The 11,527-nt window shown below is 40.6% G+C and overlaps 1 long non-coding RNA gene across 1 annotated transcript in view; it reads right to left on the reverse strand.

Moving 5' to 3' along the window:
- Nucleotides 1–8,631, reverse strand: part of LOC111524469 — a 40,350-nt gene extending 31,719 nt beyond the window's left edge. The window contains exon 1 of the long non-coding RNA XR_002725798.1: nucleotides 8,597–8,631. This is a non-coding gene — a long non-coding RNA (uncharacterized LOC111524469). The remainder of the gene's footprint in view (nucleotides 1–8,596) is intronic.
- Nucleotides 8,632–11,527: the final 2,896 nt, after the last annotated feature.

The following is an 11,527-nucleotide window of genomic DNA, read 5'->3' on the forward strand; positions in this document are numbered from 1 at the left end:
AAAAAAAAAAAAAAAAAAAAAAAAAAAAAAAAAAAAAAAAAAAAACTTCAAAAGGTAGAGGATGGTCCTCAGACACCAACACAAGACCTAGTTAAATTAGCCTTTAAGGTCTATAACTCCAGAGAGGAGACGGCAAGCTCACCTTGAACAGAAGGTTCAGCTCCTAGCGGCGGCTTTACAGCCTAGTGTAACCCCAGGCCAGAGAGCACACACCCCACAGACTCCAAGGCTGCAAAAGGAGCCTGCTATAAGTGCGGCAAGGCAGGACACTATGCCAACAGGTGTCCGCAGGGTCCCTGAGCCCCAACGCAGCCTTGCTATAAGTGCAAGGCATCAGAACATTGGGCCAGTGAATGTCCTAACCCTCGTCCACCAGCAACCCCCTGCCCTGCTTGCCAGCAGGGAGAACAGTGGAAGTCTGATTGCCCCACCCTGAGAACAGGTGCTGCGTCTCCACGTGACCCCCTTTCCCAGGATCCTGGGAGCTCCTTCCAGCTCCTACATCTGGACGATGACAACTGAAGGTGCCGATACTCGGGGACCCCTATCACCCTCGCCGAGCCGCGGGTAACTCTCCTGGTAGCGGGTAAGACAATTTTTTAATCAACAGCGAGGCTACCTATTCTGTTCTGCCGTCCTTCTCTGGACCTCGCCTTCCATCCAATATCTCTGTAGCAGGAGTAAGGGGAAAGCCATCCACTCCATGAAAAACTCCACTCCTTAATTGCTGCCTAGCCAACAACTATTTTGTGCACTCCTTCCTCATTCCCAGCTAAAAGGGCCCCTACTGAAAGCAATTCTCATTCCCAGCTAAAAGGGCCCCTACTGAAAGCAATCAGTGAAAATCAGTTTGGCTTTCCCCCACTCACCTCAAACTTACTAAATTTTCTTAACTATCTCATACTCCCCAACATTGCCAGGACCATCCTTCTGGGTTTTGCCCATATTCCAACAAATGCTTCCATTCCTCATTCCTATACTAATACTGTGCCTTATTTTATTCTTCATCCATACGTCCAAATGCCAACCATGGGCCCCGACCTTAACGACGCCTCTTAAGAGCAGGAAGTAGCCAGACAGACCACGGCGCCCCTTTATCACTATTATCAATAAAAGGTTGGACTGTTTGGACGAACGGAGGCAAGATGGCATATTTCCGGCTTCTTCATCACCAGCTTTTACCCGTGTGTGCGAAAATGCAGCTAACGCCCGGGAAGGTGCAGATTAATCAGGCATGCACCAGGTGATGTCAATCCGAAGAGACCAAGATTTAACTGGTGGCACCTGTGGAGCGCCCCCCCCCCCCCACATGCCTGTGCCCCGCCTATTGCCCTTCCACTCCTAGAAAAGTCGCTCCCAGCAGATGGGCCAGGGGCGGGCTTTCTCAGCCCCCACTCTTGTCGGGACTGTATTAGAAACTCTGCCCACCCCCCAGCTCCGGTCCCTGAAGCTAGATGACCAAAGAATAAATTTGCAATTTTTCTTTTAGCCTTGCCTACTCGCCGGTTCTTTTGTGCCCACTCTGGTGGTCTTAGAAAAACAAATCACAGTCTACTGTAGACTAGATAAACATTGTACACTTCAGCTACATGAAGCTTATCAAAAATATTTTTCTTTCTTCAATCATGAATTCAACTTAGTTACTACAACATTTTTACTTCATAAAGTAGGTATGTTTACTTCAGCACCACTACAGGCACATGAGTAATGCATTGCACTGCATTACAATGGCTATACATTTTTTAGCTCCATTATAATGCTGTGGGACCACCATTATATATGCAAAACAGAAACAACATTATGCAGCACATGGCTGTATTTTGAAGCTCTGTTAATTAAGTATGCAAACATTTATGATTGTTATGTCTTAATGAAATGTTGCACTTTATTTCAGGCAATATTTATTTTCTTGGAGCAAACTTTGATATTACAGTATTCACACAATTTACATTTTCACATTTTAGAGAGTATATCTTTTTGCATCTTTTATGTTTTAGTCTATTTGTGCCCTATATTAAATATACGTATCTTAAAAGAGGATATTTGCTACAAATATCCTGAACCTAAAACAAAGTTAAAAAAGAAAAAGAGGTGTTTAGGTCTTGCTTGTTTTAGGCTACCTGTTTCTTTATGTTAAATACACATATCTTTTAAAGAGGATGTTTGGATCTTGATTATTTTATTAAATCTGACAATATAACCACAGCTAATGTAATAATTGGTATAGTTGGGGTTGCCTTTGTAAATTTTCTAATATCCATTAGCTAATTTTCTGTAATTTTGTTTTAATTTCTTCTGATTTTGCTTTGCTGTTCTTCCTTTTCTGCCTTCTTCTGGGTTATGTTAATTTTTCAGTGTTACATATTCCTTCTACCATTGAATTTTTGGCTATGGCATTTTGTGAATAATAATGCTTACTATATGGATTACAATAGGCATCTTTAACTTACTGCAAGCTACTTAGGGTTAATATGGCACCATTTAATTTGAAGTGTGAGAAGCTTGAAATGATATTGTATGTAAGATGTATATATAAGATCATGTATCTATTCTGTGTATTGCTCTTACAATGGGTAGTTAGATATGAGCAGGGTAGGAAAGCCTCTTCCCCTGTGCCAAACAGGAATGTCAGGGGACCATCAAATGAAGGTCAGGAAGTTGTTACACTGTTTCTCTAAAATGATAATTGGTTATAGCCAGTGCCAGGGAAAGGCAATTTCCCAATAAACAGAAACACCTGAGACTGGTGATCAGACACTTCCCGATAAGATCCCAGAAGCTGGGTGACAGGACTCAAACATGCACACTAAGAGCCAAAATAGTGGAGTTTAACTGATATATGTCTTTCTAGGGATATTTGGCTGGTAAGGGAAGGACACCTCAAGTGAGCACGCATGCAACTCCAATAAACACGCTGTGCCTGCTCACCTCCCAAATGCTGGCAGGCCCCTGCACATGCGGACAGCCTACCGCTAGGGAAGAATCAAGGGAGAAGGGACTCAAGAACCAGGAAGCATGTCAACATATCAAACTCAAGTCAAAAGGACAAACCACATACTTGATCCCTCCAGTCGCCCACTTGGCCCTCTTCCAAGGGTACTTTACTTTCTTTCCTTCCTGTTCTAAAGCTTTCTAACGAACTTTCACTCCTGCTCGAAAACGTGTCTGTATCTCTCCTTCTGTCTTATACCTCCTTGGTTGAATTCTTTCTTCTGAGGAGGCAAGAATTGGGGTTGCTGTAGACCCATATGGATTTACTGCTGGTGACATACTTTGGTGCCATGACATAGATATGTTTTGCTGGGAACGTGTTTTGGTACCATGTGACTCAGATACCTTCCACTGCTAACATACTTTGGTGCTGTGTGTCTCAAATTCATTTGGCCATTAACATATTTTGTTTCTGTGACTTTGACACAATCTTCAATGCTAAGAGATCTTTATTCCTCAGTTGCTTCGGCGGAAGGCATTCAACACTCACACATAGTTTTCTTCTCCCCTTCTTTCTCCTGCTTACTAACAAACCCTCAGAACAATTCCTCTTGGCCATAAGCGACTCTGCTTACACTCACCCACCAGGCTGATCTCTCAGCTCACCCTGACTGGCAGCTTGCAGAGGTGGGAATAACCTTGGGGTCTACACTGAGTAGATCTGAGACAGGCCCTCCTGGACAGGAGGCTTATGAGAGTGGTAGGGCTAAAGCCTAAAACCGTGCAATGTCTTGGGTTTCCTCTGCTTTTTCAACTAAAATCAGCTCTTTCCAAAAACCCAAACAGCATATTCTCCTGTTTTCTCTGCCTGTATTCTGAAATGACCTTGCACACCCACAGAACTATCTGCCTTGGAGGCAAGTCTGCCTCTTTGCTTTAACTTCACATGCCACGTGAATTCTTAAACACACACTCCCTGTTATTTGTGCACCCATGGCTCTTGCTGCATTTGTTTGGCAGCAAAGACACAGGCTGCCTTGCAGAAATCCCCTGAGATTTATACTCGTGTTTACCCTACCAGCTCAGATGACCACAAACCCTTCCCTTGTCTGCTGACACATTTCCAGGACAGCCACTACTTGGAACTCCAGCTCTGCCAGCTCCTTATGACTTACCATATACTTTCTGTTCCTATTATACCTCAGAGTTGAGCTTTCAGTGGCTTTTGAAGCAGTTTGTCTAACTGCATAGGGCCTCACTCTGATCCTTTAAGGATCCAACTTACTTACTTTTTTTGAGTTAGCACCCATTTGGAAGGAGAGAGAATTCTTCTTTTGCCAATTGCGAGTTCTTCCCCCAAGCTCTAAGTCTTCCAGAGGTTCTTCATTTATATCAAGAGGGAAAGCAAACATTGCCCTCTTGAATTCAAGGGCTGCTATATATTCAAGGATATTAAGGCTTTCCATGATTATGCCTCTTGCTTCCGACCACTTCCTTCTGTATCCTCCATTTCTCTAATTACTTCTGCACTCTTCACAACATGCATCAAGACCCTCAAGGTCATATTTGAAGAGAAAGTGGAGGAAAGTCCAGTCCCCTTTGGGCAGTTAGGTGAAAAACAGGCTTCTTCTCTACTTAAAGAACATGAAAAATGGAAATCTGAGAAAAGAGAGTATCTTATTTTTTTCTAGAATATTCCAAGCAAGTGTCACTACAAGGTCATGGAAATAAGGATATAGGCTGGCCCAAGGCCACAGGTACAAGAGATCCACAGGACAGGGATGAACTGTGGTCCCAGGCTAACAGATTACCTTTAGAACAGAGATAAATGAAAGGTTAGGGGTACATATTCTTAAGTGGTTAATTGTGATGACATGGGACCAAAGGTACACAGTTTTACTAGTTCATCCCTAAGGATATTGGGGGATGCCCCATTCAAGATAATAGAAAAGTAGAGGGAAGACATTGCTATTCCTTTTTTTTTCTCTCTCTTTTCTGTTCTCTCTTCACAGATGGGTAATTATGTCTTCATACTATAGGACATGCCCCACGGATGCATCCCCCAAAGGTGGGAAAAGTTTGATTTCCCCAAACCTTAAAACAAAAAACTAGGTTTCCTTTGTAATATTGTTTGGCCTAAGTGTTAGCTGGGAGGAAATTACAAAAGTCAGTCGTGGAACCCAGTGACCCTGTGCAGGAGGTCCTCAGATTAGCCTTCTCAGTCTTGTACAACCAAGAGTAGAATAAGGAGAACAGGGTTAAGAAAAAGGAAAAATGCAGGAACAAAAGGCAGGATCAAGTATTGGCTACTTTACAAGCTCTCAAGCTCTCTCCAGGTTGTCCTAAGGACACTCCTCCAGGTAATTGCCATTGGTGCTGGAAGCCAGGCCACTGGAAGGTAAACTACTCCAATGAGATAAATAGGAAAAAGACCCACATGGCTTGTTCTCTCTGCCACAAGCTCAACCACTGAAATGGAACTTCCCTGAGGGCTTAAGGGCCCCAGGACAGAATCCCAACCCCTGGTGACCTTGACCTGAAAAGGCTCTCTGCTTTAGCAAGCTCCCAGTTCAGACACTGTCATCAACAGAACAAGGACAACTATGGAGGCAGAAAGTAAAATTATAATTTTCCCTTTTGGCTTCAAGGGATGACTACTCTGTGCTAATCTTTGAGCAACTCTCCTCCAAATTCTGCCAGGTAATGAGGCAAATGGCACCTCCTCCCTCCAAAAGAAAAAATTCACACCTCTTCGGGGCAAAAATGTATTTACCAAGATAGGTACCTGCTTAATATTTACTCAACTTCTGAATTCATCTTTCCCTATAGTAGCTCTATTTCTCTTGTGAAGGCTACCTAAATCTTCAGCCAATAACTTCAGTCTGGACTGTCCCACCTCAGGGGTTTAGAAATAGCCCATACTTATTCAGACAAATCTTAGTAAAAATTTAACTGAGCAATCTGTTGAGGGTGGATGACTTCCATAGTATGTAAGTAACCTCCTCATTTGCTCCTCCTTTACAGAACTCACCCAGTAACAAGCAGTACAAAGCTTGACTTTCTAACAGAAAGAAAATGACTTGTCTCATTTAAACTTTTTAAAAATAAAGAGGTATTTCTGGTAAGGAAGGTTATAAAGAAAATAGATTTTATATAAGAAAGAATCTTGTATGGTAATATCTTGTCCTAAAGTGACTGGTTGTTTAAATAGAGGAACGTCTAGGACAAGTCAGAAAGTCCAAGCGTGTTGTACATGGTCTATGCAATTCATGAGAAGATTTATAAGAGGGAATTTATGAAATAATATACAATTCTAAAGGATATTAGGTCTACTTAATGCTTCCTAAACTGCTCCTATGACTCTAAACTGTACAATATCTCTGCTTTAAAGCTAGGCAAGTCCAGGAGACATATACAGTGTTAGCCATTACCCCTAGCTATGCTGGAAAGAGTCAGGCCTTATCTTCATTTCTGTCTGATGTCCTGTGCTCCAAACCTCATACATAGTTAGAATCACTTACGAAGTTTTTTAATAAAAGTAAAAGTTGCTAACAATTAAGACTACTTAAGTATTTAGTACTTGAGACTTGAGACTACTAGAAAAATAGTTTTACTGTTTTTCATGTACTTGAGACTACTGAAAAAAGAGTTTTACATGCAAGACAGGTAAGGAAAGTAGAATATGCTTTTAGTAAAAGATTATAAGAAAGCATGGGAATGTAGTTTATTGCCTATTTTAGAGGGTTAAGTTGCTGTTTAAAGTTAGATTAGATAAAGCTAGAAGTTTAAGTTGTGGAATGTTTGTGAAAAATTAATCATGTAAAAGAAATTGTGTGAGTGAACATATTAGCTAAAATTAAAAGGATATTATTCAGTTTGTCTGTAAATTAAACATTGGAATAAAAACACAACACAGTTTTCTTAGAGTATTGTTCTGCTCTTTAACAGAAAATTGTAAAGGGTTATAAAATGTTCATGAGAATCTTACCTTATGGTCAGACTGATTAAAATGGAACAGATTTGCCTATTAAGGTTTTGTTGAGTTGGGTTTGACATCAATAGCACACTGATGCAAAGGTAACATTTGGATTTCTTTGGAGTATATTTTTATAAATGTGTTATTGGTACATGTGTTCCAAAATTATGCAAAACTCCTATAACTCTGACATAAGTTAATATATGTTATCAGGAATAATCATAATTACTATGTTAAATTATTGTGTACCACCAAGGTAACAAATTTCCTTGTCAATTATGACTTTGACTGTGTCTGCCCTAAGACGTTTTGTCATCCATGAACATTAGTTGTCTTGTTTTGATTATTTTTAGAAGGTGGTTTTATAAATAGCTATAGTACTCTAACAGGTATTATAAAACACAGGTTCTCATAACTTCAAGATTGTGTCATTAGAATAGAGATATGGAGAGCTAAAATGCTCATAAGTATCAAGCAGAACATGGACTAAATGAATAGAAGACTAAAATAATTCTTTTATGAATTTTTGCTTAAAATGTTGTTAATCCTTCATTTGTTTTTAAAAGACAAGAAAACTTATCTTTTGAGCTATTTACAGCTTTTAAAAATTGAGTAAATAAATTATACTACTATCAACATAATTTGGAGCATAGTTTTTTCTCCCTACCTGATTTCTCCTGACTTTGAAAACTATTTGTGAATATTCTTAACTCATGGCAATATAGTTATTTGCATAAATGCAATATGAATCTGTTTCCTTTTGCAACAGGACACAATTAGAGACACTGCTTGTTTTATCAAGGCTTTGACTGAAATAATGTGCTTTTTTAAAGGAATCAAATTTGACTTACAGAGACAATAAAACCCCTTGGGAAAACTGGCCTCATACCTTGTCTACACAGTCCCTGTACAGGGTTCCTGACATCTGGTAAGTTAAAAATGTCACTTTCTGGAAAATGATTAATCTTGGTGTGTTTCGTGTAAATAATCTGGCCAAGTGTAATAAGACTAGAACTTATTTTGCAAACAAATCAGTCCTATCATGATTTATTTTTCATAAAAATAAGATCTAGAGAGAGAAAAATTATGTTTTAAGAACTATGGTACACTGTTCTTAAGTTCTAGTCTCATCAGTTGTTTTTGAGTTTTTGTCTGCAATTTAGACTAACCCTACTTATTCCAGTGAACCAACTAGTGATCTCCGGCTGCAGCTCAGAAGAAAGAAAAGGGATGGGTAATGAAAAAATCTGGATCAGTGTTGCAATTCTTGGCATGTACTGGAATTGGCTAGCACCCCCACACACCCAATTCTTAGCAGTTATGACTATAGCCACCAGCTACCTGGGTGTGTCACCTGTCATCACCCCCTTATTTCACTTTAACATTCTGCTAAATCTAATAACCTGATTTGTCTTCTCTTGCCTTCAGGCCATCAAGCTCTAGGTGATCATTAGTGAGGGATACCATCCTCTCAATATTTAAGAGTCACCCTCCTGCAGGAGACCCCTAGACTGCCCATTAGTGAGACATGACAGAGGCGAAATCCTGCCCATGTCTCCCTTGGACCTGGCTGGATACTGCTTTCACCATCCCACAGAGCAAACCCTTCCCTGACAACTAGCAAGAGGCCAAGACCCACAGAACCACCCTTGCCCCTCTGTGAGAGGGAAGCAGTTACAGAAGACTGACCTTCATCCATTTTTCTCCAAAGAATTGTGGTCTTGGACTATTGAGGGGGAAATTGTTACAGTAGGTAGCTAGTCACACACAAGCAAGGTAGGAGAGCACTCCCTCTCTAGGAATGTTAGACATCCATCAGATGATGGTCAGGTGGTTAGTAAACCGTCTCTCTAAATAACAATGGTCACATCCAGTGCCAGGTAAAGGCAGTCTCCCAAGAAACAGCTGAAACTGGTGATAAGCAGCTTCCCAGTAAGATCTCAGGAGTTGAGTGAGTTGGCTTGAGCATGTGCACTAAGAGGTAAAATGGTAGAGTTTAACTGGTATATTACCACCAATGGACATTCGGCTGGTAAGGGGAGAGCACCTCAATTGAGCAAGTGTACAGATCCAGTAAACACGCTGTGCATGCTCCCCTCCCAAGTGCTGGCAGTTCACTGCACGTGACAGGCCACCCCAAGGGAAGAATCAGGAGAGAAGGGATGCAGGATCCTGGAAGTATGCTAAGTCCAAAGGTCAAACCGTGCACCTTATCTCTCACGTCACCCACTTGTCCCTCTTCCAAGTGTACTTTACTTCCTTACATTCCTGTTCTAAAGACTTCTAGTAAACTTTCACTCTTGCTCTAAAAATTCCTCTGGTATCTCCTGCCTCTTCAGTCAATTTGTTTTTCCTGAAGAGGAAAAAACTGAGGTTGCTGCATACCCATATGAATTCAGTAACATTATTGGTGCCATACACTTTAAATCCACTTATAAATTTTATAATTCAACCTTATATTTTTTGCATTAAATTGTCAATTTAGAAAAAATACAGTTCCTTCATTTAACCTAGAGCTCTTATTTCTGGTCATCTTTATTCCTCCCTGTGAATCTCTGTCTCTATCTATAGTCATTTCACTTTATTCTGAAGAACTTCTTTTAGCACTTCTTATAGTACAGAACTTGAGAAATGTATCTTTTCAGCTTTCATTTACGTAAAATATATATTTATTTAACCAAGTAAGTTACTTTGACTCGGTGCAGCATGCTGATTTAAAATTTTTGGTTTTGTCTTAAGGAATTTAAAGATAAGATTCATTTTCTTCTTATTTTCATTTTTTTATTGTGACATTAGCAATTATTTATATCTTCGTTCCTTTGTAAATTTTATATATTCTCCCATTTACTGTTTCCAATACTTTTTGTCTTTTTTCCCCATAAGAGGGAAAAGGTATACAAATGAGGTCTCATCCTTGCCATTCTCCTTTTCAAGGGCCAAACTCCAGCCAGGATTTGCTCATTTTTGTCTGGTCTCCAGTATCTTCAAACTTTTTTCAGCTCTATTTGTTCAAAGCTTATTTGTTATTTTTGTTATTTATCTACTTACTTGTGTATTGGAGATGGGTTTTAACTCTGCTGCCAAAGCTGGAATTCAGTTTAGTTTATTTATTATCTGTCTAATGGATAGTCTGATACAAGTTACTCTACAATTTCTGGAATCAGAACTACTATTATGTGGTTGCTTTTGCAATGATGTTCAGAAATATCTTCTAGAAAATCTGGGATACATAGTGAAAATGTGGACAAAGTCTTTATTCATAGAGGTTTTTAGTAACTATGTTAGTCTGTTTTCATCCCTATAAAGGAATGCCTGAAACTGGGTAATTTATAAAGAAAAGAGGTTTAATTGGCTCTTGGTTCTGCAGGTTGTACGTGAAACATAGTGCCAATATCTGCTTCTGGTGAGGGCCTCAGGAAGCTTACAACTGATGGAAGGCAAATGAGGAGCAGGTATATCACATGATGAGAGAGAGGAAGAGAGAGGAGGAGAAGAAGGAGCCAGGCTCTTTTATACAAGCAGATCTCACTTGAACTCAAAGTGAGAGCTTACATATTACTTCAAGGATGGCACCAAGCCACTCATGAGGGATTTGTCCCCATGACCCAAACACCTTCCACAGGCCCCACCACTGACTTTGGAGGTTACATTTCAACATGAGATTTAGAGAGGACAAAATGTACTAGCCATATGATTCCACCTCTGGGACCCCAAATGTCATGTTCATCTCACATTGTAAAATACAATCATCCCTTCCCAATAGTCTTTAGAAGCCTCAACTCATTCCAGCATCACTCAAAAGTCCAAAATTCAAAGTCTCACTGGGGACTGAAGGCAAGTTTCTTTCCCCTGTGAGGCTGTAAAATAAAAAATAAAAAAAGAAATTAAGTATTTACCTCTGAGATGCAATGGTGGTGCAGGAATTGAGTAAGCATTGTCACGCCAAAAGGGAGAAGTCAGCCAAAAGAAAAGGGCAACAGGCCCCACACATTTCTGCAGAGCAGTCATTAAATCTTTAAAGCTCCAAAATTATCTTCCTTAACTCTGTGTCCCCCATCCTGGGTGCATTGTTGCAAGGGGTGGACTCCCAAGACGTTAGGCATTTTTGCCCCTGTGGCTTTGCAGGGTGAAGCACCTGTAGTTGCTCTCACACATTGGAGTCCAGTGCCTGTGGCTTCTCTAGGCACAAATGAAAGTTTCCAGTGGCTCTATTATTCTTAGGTCTGTGTGACAGCAGCCCCCATCCCATTGTTCCACTAGGCAGTGCCTTGATAGAGACTTTGCATGGGCTCCAATTCCACCTTTATCCTTGGGATTTCCCTAGTACAGACTTTCTACAGGGGTGTTGCCTCTATGGCAAGTTTCTGTCTTGGCACCCAGGCTTTTCAATACATCCTCTGAATTCTAGATGGAACCTTCCAAGCCTCCTTCATTCTTGCATTCTGCTGTGCCTGCAGACTTAACACCACATGGAAGCCACCAAGGCTTATGGTTTGCACCCTCTAGGGCATTGGCTCAGCCTTTTGAGTCAGGCAGGAGCTGAAGCAGCAGGGATACAGAGAACCATGTTCCAAAGTTGTGAAGGTTAGCAAGTCCCTGGCCCTGGCCCAGGAAGCCATT

Source organism: Piliocolobus tephrosceles, chromosome 19 (genome assembly GCF_002776525.5).
Source record: "Piliocolobus tephrosceles isolate RC106 chromosome 19, ASM277652v3, whole genome shotgun sequence".
NCBI classification, from domain to species: Eukaryota; Metazoa; Chordata; class Mammalia; order Primates; family Cercopithecidae; genus Piliocolobus; species Piliocolobus tephrosceles.